Source organism: Grus americana, chromosome 5 (genome assembly GCF_028858705.1).
Source record: "Grus americana isolate bGruAme1 chromosome 5, bGruAme1.mat, whole genome shotgun sequence".
Lineage (NCBI taxonomy): Eukaryota > Metazoa > Chordata > Aves > Gruiformes > Gruidae > Grus > Grus americana.
The window spans coordinates 6,653,103-6,663,988 of record NC_072856.1 but is presented as its reverse complement, the minus strand read 5'-3'; positions in this window follow the sequence as shown (position 1 = coordinate 6,663,988).

The following is a 10,886-nucleotide window of genomic DNA, read 5'->3' as shown; positions in this document are numbered from 1 at the left end:
GGTTACAAACCTTGAAAGCAGGACATAAGACCTGTTGGTGCCTATATTTATTTAGGATCCTCCTGTAGCTCATGTAACTAGGGCTGTTTGGAAAACAGTGGTTCACACTGAAGTTCATTAGTGTGGGTTGTAACACTTCATGCTATTAGAGTAATCCAACCAACCAACCTTTTCCTTGTGACTGCATGTTTCACCAGCAAGAAAAGGAGAAAGGCGACTAACCTGGAAGATACTGACAATTTCCAGCATAGCGAACACTCACTGGGGCATTACACAAAGCGAGAGAGGCGAAGTGCATCTGAAGCAATGATGTATCTGCTTTCTGATTCCTTCCCCCATCTCCAGGGCCAGGCACTGCATTCCAGTCCTAACGTGCCTGGCTGTGTCTTATCTACCTTTTCTGCCAAATCTCTGAAGCTCCTCTGAGGTTTCTCTAGCAACTCGAGATGATGAGATACAGCAGATGTCTCTTCCTGTGAGATTTCTGGCGTCTTTTCGCTGACTCAGGAGGTCTGGGTCACACTGGCCCATTTTTGCTAACCTGAGAAAGGATCATGTCCTACCACCCTTCCAGCCCCCAAAGCAGCCCTCCTGCAGCACGCGAGACTCAGTTATGCTTATAAAATAAATATTTCCTACTTCATAATCCTCCTGACACCAATGTCGGCAGTGCCGAGCGCTCCTGGAACAGGCTTTTCCAGGAAAAGGAGATCAGTTTCGTTAGCAGCCCTCTGGGCTCATTTGGGTTTCAGCGTGACATGTGGAAAATCCATGAAATCATACCTGTCACTAAGAAAGCTACAGAGCTGTTGCTGTGATTTAGGCAACCTGTTTCTTATGAATATTTTTTTACTAACTGATTGTACTGCTGGCGCAGTTTTCCAGCCTTACAAAGCCTCCGTACCAATCATCTCCTCCTCAAATCTGCTTGCCTTCAGGATATACATCCAGCTCTTGGGACTCAGAAAGAGCCACCTGCATCCTGCTGTCTGAGAATATATATACACACACAGATATACACACACACACATTTATAAATATATCTATGTGTAAAACGTGATCTTGTCATTGTCCATAATCAGAGGATACTGTAGGAGCTCCCATTTACTTTATTTTTTAAAAAGAAAAAAAAATGACGTAATTAAGTAATTCGTGTTTATAATCACAAACATCTTGCTTCACAGCACAGTTACAAGCCACATTTTTCATGATATAACATATGGAGAATGAGCCATATGTCTGCAAAACGAGGCACGTAAGTCATTATGTAGAAGCAGTATCTTTAATTTTAAACATAATTCACAAGAAGTCTTAGGTACTTAATCATTCCTACGCCTTTTCTACTTGGAAGCAAAACACACTGGGGTCAGATTCAGTTGCAGCCCACGATAATGTAACTCAGATTAGCTCACTGTGATTACATCGGTGTGAACGCTTTTGAAAATCTCAAGACAAAAGCTTATTCTCCAGATTGTTCCAAAGCGAAACCCACACTACTGGTGTGTGGCATGCAGGAACACGTGGCTCTTTCTCCGCCGCAGCCACCCACCCTCCAGCATCTTCTCCCTTGCTAGAGAGATCCATGGCAATTTCCCCTGTAGGGTGACAGCTTATCCCTCCAGGCTAGCCATAAAACCTTCCTGCTCTGGGGCAGAGAAGGCAGTTCGAAACGAGAGAGTCCTTTACTTTCCTTGGTTTCAATGATAACGTATTCCTTGGGCACAAGGTTTCCCTGGGGCCCCCCTAGCACACAGCTCGTCCTACCATCCACGCACGGTGACGGAGATTTCTCCCCTCTCGCTGGAGCTCCAGCTAAACACAAGGGCTACGCTATTAGCAAATTTCTCTTTTCCACAGTTCCTCTCTTATTTTTGAGCCCTCTCTGGAGTCTTATCTAGGACCATTATGGAGTTACCAGCTTTTTGGTAGAAAAGATAAAAATTACATATAGAGAGTTAACAGATATGCATGTAAACACAGACTTACAGATATCTTTGACTGTCACAGAAACTGGAGTTCCTTCCTTTCTTGGCCTGCCTTCAAGCTTGAAGGCAGTTTCCAGGAATAAGAAAGTTTCTGTTTATTCTACTAACTTTTAAGATACAGCCACCTAAGTAAAACAAACTAAAACTCCCACAGAAAATGCAAGTTAATATTTTTAAAACGTTGCTGCCTTCTGTAACAATCATGGATGATAGATTAAGAATTGGTCATCTAAAATCCAGACCTTATGAAGCATCGCCTTCATATACTGAGCAGTAAGGTTCATCCACACTGGGATGCCAAAGGATGACCATGGAAATGATGTGCAAAGAAGTAAACCCAAGTTTCTACAGAAGGCAGAGGGGAGGGCAGTGGTGCCCAGGGACCCCCCGTCCTCCCGGGCTACGCTACACTGGCAGCACGTGTGCTCTCTGATCGGCTCCGTGCAGTCAGCGCTAAAATACACCTTGTGCTTCTTTCATTGATTGTTTGTGATACAAAACCACACATAGTACATATTCACCAGGGCCTAAATTTTTCTGACTTCTCACTTTTTATGTTGTCTCCACTCCTTTGCAATAGCAGCTGCGTTTGCTCCAAAGGCTCTGAGGAAAAGGCTGTCCCTGTAAACTCTGGTCTTGCAGCGAGACCTACCGCATTGCTGACACCCATTGAGTCCCAGCGTGGTCTGACCTGTGGATGGTTTTATTTGTGATGGGGTACCTTGGGTTAAATTACGCAACAGGCACTTCCATTCACGCTTATGTGATGGGTCTTATCTAAGTCCACGGTAGCTGTATGGGTAAAAAAATTGTAGTAGCAGTAGTGAGTTACAACATTGTGGCTCTGCAGTTAAAGTTGCCAAGGAATACTCTTTATTCTTAATTTATTTCATCACCCTTCAAGAGATGTTTATGGTGGCTGCAAGGAAGATTGAATTTGTTTTCAAAGATCCCACTTACTTTGCCATATTTACTGCACTCATGACATTAGTTAGAAGACAGAATTTGGTGCAATGTTTCCTCTGTTGTTCCTCTTTAGCTATGGTAATATGTTGGATAGTTTTTGGCTTATGTTCATGTTGAAAACCCCCCCGAAAAACCAAAACACCCAAACCCCAAAGAACAGCTCTATTTGTATTTTAAAGTTATTAAACTTCACCGCCGAATAGTTAGGAAGCTAAACTTCTCGGTATTGACATTTCTAAGCCGTGTTAGTTGTGTAGTCAGGTGCATGGTAGTAGGTGTGAAATGCCAACATGCTTGAAGGCCTTCTCTGTGCAATTGTAGTTTAATATTAGCTGCCAAATCTAAATTCTTGCCTAAAATAACTTATCTCAATCTATAAGAGCTTTAGAAGAAGATCGTGACCAGCAGTGAGAACCTTGGTACTTCACAGTTTGTTTTAAAGGAATCAGATGGAAAAGCTTTGATTTTAATTTTTTTGTTTTGCTCTTCTCCATCAGGCTTCAATCTGAAGAGATTGTTTCCTTCTGTTGCACAACTCTGCAGTATTTGGAGAAGATCAAACGCCTGGCGTGAGGTCTGTGCCTTCTTTAAATATCTAATTGGGTCAGGATACAGACCAATTTAATACTTTGCTTAAATCTTACTTGGACCTGGGTCTTCTCAATTCCTTATAAAATAATAAAAATAATAGCACGTAGGTATGTCAGGATAAAGTTCCAAAACATTAGGGTTTTATCCTAAAAACACAAGGGCAAATATATGCCTTGTTTTCTCATGCAGTTACATACTGAGTGCTTCATGTATAAAGCTCTGACAACGCGCCTTAGTTCAATAGCTTTCAGTATCAGCTTGACGGGTATTTGCTTTCCATTACAGCCAAGGACAAGTACAATCTAAAAACTGGCTCTAGCACTTCTCTCTGTTTTGAATATTAGAAGAAATATGCCAGCAGAGCACCGAATCTGCTGTTGGCCTTTAGAGATACTTTATTTCTCATGACAATGGAACAACTTCAGGTGCACAGAAATCTCAACGTCTGTTGCAAGTTTACCTCCCATTAAAATCTGATTCACTTGAGACTGTTCCGAAGCAAGTTAATTATACATGAACTGTGAAATCTTGCAGCTCAAGGCAAAGTGGGAGGGTTGAGTACCGAAATGCTTGTTCACCTGCTTAAAGTGCATTCAGAGCACCAGCGATCTGGTTTAGCAATCAGCCAGAAGCAAAGAAATGAAGCTGTATTCCTGGTCTCAGTCCCGTTATCCCTCACTGGACAGATTGGTGGCAAAAAGGAGCATACGGCAGAAAAAAGAAAAGTGCCAGTGAGTTGGCACGTGAAACCATGTCAGCCCTGGACTCTGGCACAGGGCTGTCCCCTCTCCAGCCGTTTTTTCAGGAGAAGGGGGAACCACTCCTCCTCAACAGCTGACCTCCTCAAATCTGTCCCTTCCTTCTCTCACAAAAGAGGGGTAGCAGAAGCAACAACCATTGGCATGTTTCTATTACAAGCCTCCAGTATACAATAACGTGGGAGAGATACCACTTGAGGAACATTACAAAATGAGCAGGGTTACAGAAGCATGCTTTCCAAGCTTCTAGGAGCGCTCGGAATTAAAATGCCTGCCCAGATCCAAATCCTAGCTCCTGATATGGAGAGCAACACCTGCTGCTTTAAAAAATGACAGGAATAACAAAAGAAGCCATACATAAATGACAGGAATAACAGAAGCATGTTAATTCTGAGTTGCAAACTGCTAGCCATCCAGTGGGACAGTAAAGCTGCGTAGCACATTGAAGCATATTAGTGGTTTTGTGATTTAAGCCTCAGGGTTATAATAGCCTTTCCACAGGCTGAAATCCCAGGAGTGTCAACTCTCCCTTCTGGAAGAAGAAAATGAGTGATATGCAGTTGGTTTTCCATGCTTCTTTCAAACAAGATAGAGCTTTAAGAGTAGAGGGTATGATACTGATTCTGATTCCAAAGCACTTTCTTTAAAAGGGAGGGAGATTGTTTTTATTTTCCTTTTCCTCCTTGTTCTGCAAAATGATCCTAACAAGTCATTATGAAACATGTAGTAATCCCTCAAATTATATATTTATGTACATGTATATACACATATATGTGCACATATGATGTTGTATTAACACTCCATGAGAATAACATATCGTTCCCAATGTTATAGATAATATATTGTGGCTTCAACACCCTTGCAGATTAGACAGCAATTAGTTTGGGGCTAAGTCCATAGGAGTACAGAAGGCATTGCTGGTGCTGCTTGTACCGTATCACAAACCTGTGCAGCAGGCAGGTTGAGCCGGTATTGCATGCTTCTCCCTGGCTACCGGCTACACTCTCCATGTTCCATTTCCCATTAACAGTTCCTTCGACCAGGTCCCAGCCCCAGCTCTTAGCTAAGCACAGGCAGAAATGGGAGACGTCAGAAAGTCTGAGCTCAGTTTGGAGGGACTTATCCATCTGGCAAACAGCCTCACTCCAGTGGTAAATCGTCTTACACTTGGCCAGCAACCTCGGGGGCCAGATGCCAAAGCGTAGACGATATTTCCCCAGCAGCAGCAAAGCTGATGACTGCACATAGACCTTACGTTGCCAGCTCTTCAGTTGTTTCATGTCTAGTAAGAAGAGCTCCCATAGCTGCCTTGTCCTCCTAGATGCTAGATGCTTTTGATTGACACTCTCTAATATTGCAGAATTTATTACAGTTTCCTGATGCTCTTTGTCACTTTAAAGTGAAACACATGCTTATGTGTCATCCTCTCTTTGTCTTTTATCATTCAAGACAAAGTTGTGCTGCCTGATCAGCCCTACAGATCCCTTTCTTTCGAACATACCCTTCTTCAAACTCTTGCACGAGCAGCACTGCTAAGAGCATCAGTTAGGTTCTATAAGATATGGCACAGGAAAGTTAGTGACCTAACTGCTAGTTCCCCAGCAGCATACAAAACATTCTTGTAACATGTAAGCAAACGAGTTTGTAGTCTGTCGTTTATTCTCCTGCTTACATATAAACCTCACTTTTTTAGGGTTGCAAGGCAGAATTCAAAGGGCTGAAACTAACGTCGAACCACTGTTTCCCCTTGACCCTGCAATTATGTGTTATCTGCAATGCACTGAACAAGTAATGACATGATGAAATTTAATATCCCTACAGGGCTGCCATACATTATTCATTAAAAGCTACAGGTCCCAATAACATAAGCCTGTGCACTGCTATCATCGTTCATAATGAAACCATCCCCCCGAAGCCAGCAGGGCAACTTCACAGGGTAACATTTCACATATATTTGCAGTTTCAGGGCCTAATTACTTGTACAGATTTCTAAGTTCATTAAAAACAGGGGATGGGAAGTCCCAATGCCTTTTTTATAGACTACAGAGCATGGTCAAGATCTGCTGGTGTTACTTGGCTGGATTCATCCCAGCTCCGCTGCAGTGAGAGCGCCCTGGGTAGAGCAGCTTGGAGACCCCAACGAAGGTCTCCTTGACCCTTTACAGGACGGGGCACATGGCTGCCGTCAGAGTTTGCGTTGTGTAGCCAACCTGCAACAAGAGAGCTTCTACGGGGCAAATCAAAACTTTCATCTGATGTCAGCAACTTCCCACCACCCCCTGTATAAATTGCCATGAATGCTTGTGTTAAAGTAAACGGCTGCTAAATTATGCCTTCGCTCTCCATATGATTTGCAGGAGTTTATTATAGATAAACACATACTAAACAGTAAAGATGGTAATAGTAATTAATTTTAGTTTTCTAATATCCTCTTCAAGAATCACAGCATAATAATAATAATTAAAAAAAAAATCCAAACCCTTGAAAATAGTAATATTGACTTTCTACAAAAGCCTTCTGTCTGTCAGTCTCGGTTATTAACAGCTGTTGTGATTTTCTGTGTTTTTTTCATAAAAGGTTATGCCCCAAACCATCTCTCACTTGGCAGTAAACATGTATTAATTAAAGATATCGAGCTGTGAAAATTCCACAGAAAATAACCACCCTGGTACTCACGCAAGATTGTTTCAACATCAGATTATGAGTTGCAAATAATTAATAAATTGTGCCATCATCACTAAAGCAGTTATCCAACACTAATCAAATTAAACTCTCATGCATAAGCATGTACTGTTGATTGATGTAATTCCTGGAATAGATTCAGAAAACAATCACTAATGTGTCAGGCATTTATAAATGGTCCCATTCAACAGCAGAGGAAAGTGTTTGACTGTTTCCAGCTTCCAGAGCAACAAGCAAATCAAAAAGTCCTTGTTTCAGCTAAAATACGGCAACCTTATTACACTGCACTATCTCAGTACATTTATATTTCTTCTACAGATCAGAGACAGTGTTTCCAGCATAATGCAAATCTTCATACAAATTTGCATTCAAGGATTTTAGAGACATTTACAGCAACATGATGAGCCTCAACAACAGTTCCCCTTACAGTCCTCAGTTTTACACAGTTTGTTAATCTCTCTATGATTGCTGTTGAAGTGGTCAGTCAGACCCAAACAAGGTGAACACTGGCCAACAGCAGGCTCCATCAAAGATGTCCCCTGGCCCAAGAAGGTCACGGTCCCAGTAGATCTGATCTAAACAGGATGAGAGAGGCAGCTCAGCTGTCATTGGGCAAGGGAGACGCTAAAGACAAAAGTGACTCACTCAAAGCTCAGAGCAGACCCTGGATTTTCTCCCTCTGCCTTGGACTTGAGCTTTAGGATTATGTTTTCTGTGATGACAGAACGAATTCTGACAGCCTAAATCAGAGTAATCCTGGCCCCAAGAATCACTTTTGTAATTGAAAACAACTGAGAATACCACATGGTGGGGTTTTTTTTCTTTTTCTTTTATTTTTTTTATTTTCTGAACGAGTTATTCTGTGGTTAAGCAAAATGTTGGCCCTGCTCCAGCAGGAAGGAGCACACGGATGAGTTGCTGCCATTACATCTTGTCTAGGCAGCCGAGATGCTTTGGGAAAACACCTGTGATGCAAGTACACGTCATGCTTGTGAACTTTGCCAAAGTAAATCTCTAATCCATGTGAATGCTGCGCTGCTCAGTCCCTTCTTCTTTCCTCTCTTTTATTGCCAGATCATTTCTCCACTAATTATAGAATAAAAAATAAAGATCTACTTAACCTCAATGCAGCCCCACAGGCAGGACTTGCTCCCTCAGAAAAAAACCAACCCAAAACTGGAATAAACATCCTCATATTCTTTTCGCATTCAGCACAAATGAAAACAACCCAAGCACAGGCTGGCGGCCAAGTGCCAGGACTGCACTATTCTGCAACTGGAAACACTCACTGCAGAGTTTCTGAACTTGAGGTCCTGTTATTGCTGTGCGGTGGCAACTCGTTGGGCAACTGCTGGGCTTTACAGAGCACATTCCTCTGGTTTGTCTGAGGCTGCTCTCAGGCAAAATATGCTTTAAAGTGAAGGCTTCAAAAGAAGACAAAGGGGAATCTTTACTCTCCCATGAAAGATGTTAAGGATTGTAAATTAAAAATAATAAGACTAGAGCATGTTCTGTGTCCAGAGGCTGCAGTACCGCTCTGCATAAGCCATGATACGAGGAGGTGACGATGCCTGATCCTGCTCTGTCCCTTTGGCACTGATTTGTTGTAAAACAGCAGCTGAAGCTTTTCTGGGTGCCAACCAAACACACAGGTCCAAAGCTAACTGCTACAGTTCCAAAGGCAGGGAGGTTTAGAGCCCTTTGCGTCATGCTTACCATAGTGGCGCAGTTGAGAAAACTACCAAAGGTCCTGAGGGTGAGAAACCAGTCTTACTAAGCCAACAGGAAAATGGGAAGTTTAAATTTGCATAATAACAGAGGAGAAGTTTGCAGAGATATGGGGCATGGTGTATATAGCAGGGAGGGAGATCTAATTGGTGCCAATTTGTAACAGATGGAAGCAAAGGAGGAAAAAGTGATCATCAAGAAGGCTACTACAGTCCCCATAAAGGTGTTAGTATCAGAGATTTTAAGAAGAAATGTGATTGTGAGAGGATGCATGAAGAAGTGGAGAGTAGCAGAAGTTTTTAATCATTTTGGAAAACATCTGGTTTTGCTTTTTCTGTTACCTCTGTTCCAGCTAAATGACCTCTGGGAGCAGAACGATGCATACACGCTCTGGGGACATTGCTCCCATCATAATCGATACTTTTTGTTCTTAGTTTCCTGTTAGATCCATGACATACTAGGCATTTCCACCCTGAAAGAAATTCAATTCCAGCCTCAAGATGCTCGGTTTCTTTGTAAATAATATAAAATTAAAATAAATACTATAAATTAAATTGGCTCCTTTCAATTGCGAAGAGCGCTCTATCAAATAAAAAAGGAAGACGGAAGTGCTGCTGAAATAAAAACATTTTCATTTGTTTCTAAAGGCGATCCAGTCAGAATGCTGTCATGGTTGTACCCACATTAGCATTTTAGTTAGCAGCAACGGCGCGAACCTTGACACACAAATTGCTGATGGTGTAGGTCTAGGATACTTTGCACTGACCACCTCAGTCTGCTCATCTGTTGCAGCATATTACTCGCTGATGTAGACATAGTCTATTTATATAAACCCTGTAGGCACATGCACTGAACAAATAAATGCCTGAAAAATTATCAAATTATCCAAACCAGGTTGCAGACGGGTTTGGAGTCTGGTGTTTTGACCGCAAAGTGAACTGCATTTCCAAACTACTACCAAACAGTGAGCATCACAAAAGATCTGCTGCTTTTTCCATTATGATTGCGGCAGGACCTAATTCAAAGCTCATTAAACTCACCAAAGGAATTCATTGGACTGCAGCGTCCTTCCTTTCAGCTCATACTGCTTTACATATTTGGGTAGGAGGGGAGGCAGGACAGATTTAATCCACACAAGTTTTTCAGTTCAGGAGGACAAAATCAAATTTTTGATGTGCATAAACCAATGAATATCACCTCCACTCTCTGACACCAGCTAGGTTTCTTTCAAATGACACAAGAAGGTACGAAAAAGGCAGGGTTTGGTTCCACATAGGCACGTTCCTGTAAAGCTTCTGATCACCCTCGACACCCCTGATACAAGGAAGCCAGTTCTCTTACTTGTGCTCATGTGTCAAATCTTACACTTGTCATTCCACTAAAAATACCCTGTGCTACATATAGCAATATAATCTCATAAAAAGGGAACAGAAGATAATTTATGCAATGAAAATAAAATTGATTTTAATATATATTTAATTATTCACAAACTTTGCATCAGTACGACAAAACCCTCTGCCTGTAAAGCCATTTCAGTATGAAAGAGCCTGTGGAGTTTTATGCCTGAGGAACTGTTATAACGATGAACACAAACCACTTTTCACATATATAAGCAAAATTATAGACGTGATTATCCTCCTCCAGTTACACAACTGTAATTTTTCTAATGACACAAACAGCCTCACAGTCTTGGCAAAATGTGATCCTGAGCTTTGCATGAATAGTTTAAGACATTACCTTTGATTTCATTGCTGTTGGACCTTTAAAGTTCTCCACTGCTGAAAATTTTCCCCATTTACTACAGCAAAAATAACTAAATGAAAAAACGGGTTCAAAATAACACAGGGGTTTCAGCCTGCATCCATTCCTCTCTGCCAAGGAAAGCCTTGCAGGGTCACCTTATTGCCGTGGTTGCTGACGTGCTCTAACGGTGCCGGCATTTAAAGTGCGGCAACGACCGCCCGTTGTGCCAGATCTGACTACGAGTCCTTGTACTTCTGTTGTATTGTTAAAAGAAACGTAACTAAAGGGTGAAAAAGAGTTCTGGTAGGGTTTCTAAGCCAGAGTCACAACTACGCGGTTATTGCCAAACTCCTTTAGCCGGCCGCTGTCCTGAGCGTGCAGGACATTTATCATCCCACTCGCTAAAAAAAAGGCCTGAGCGTGCAAAATGCCA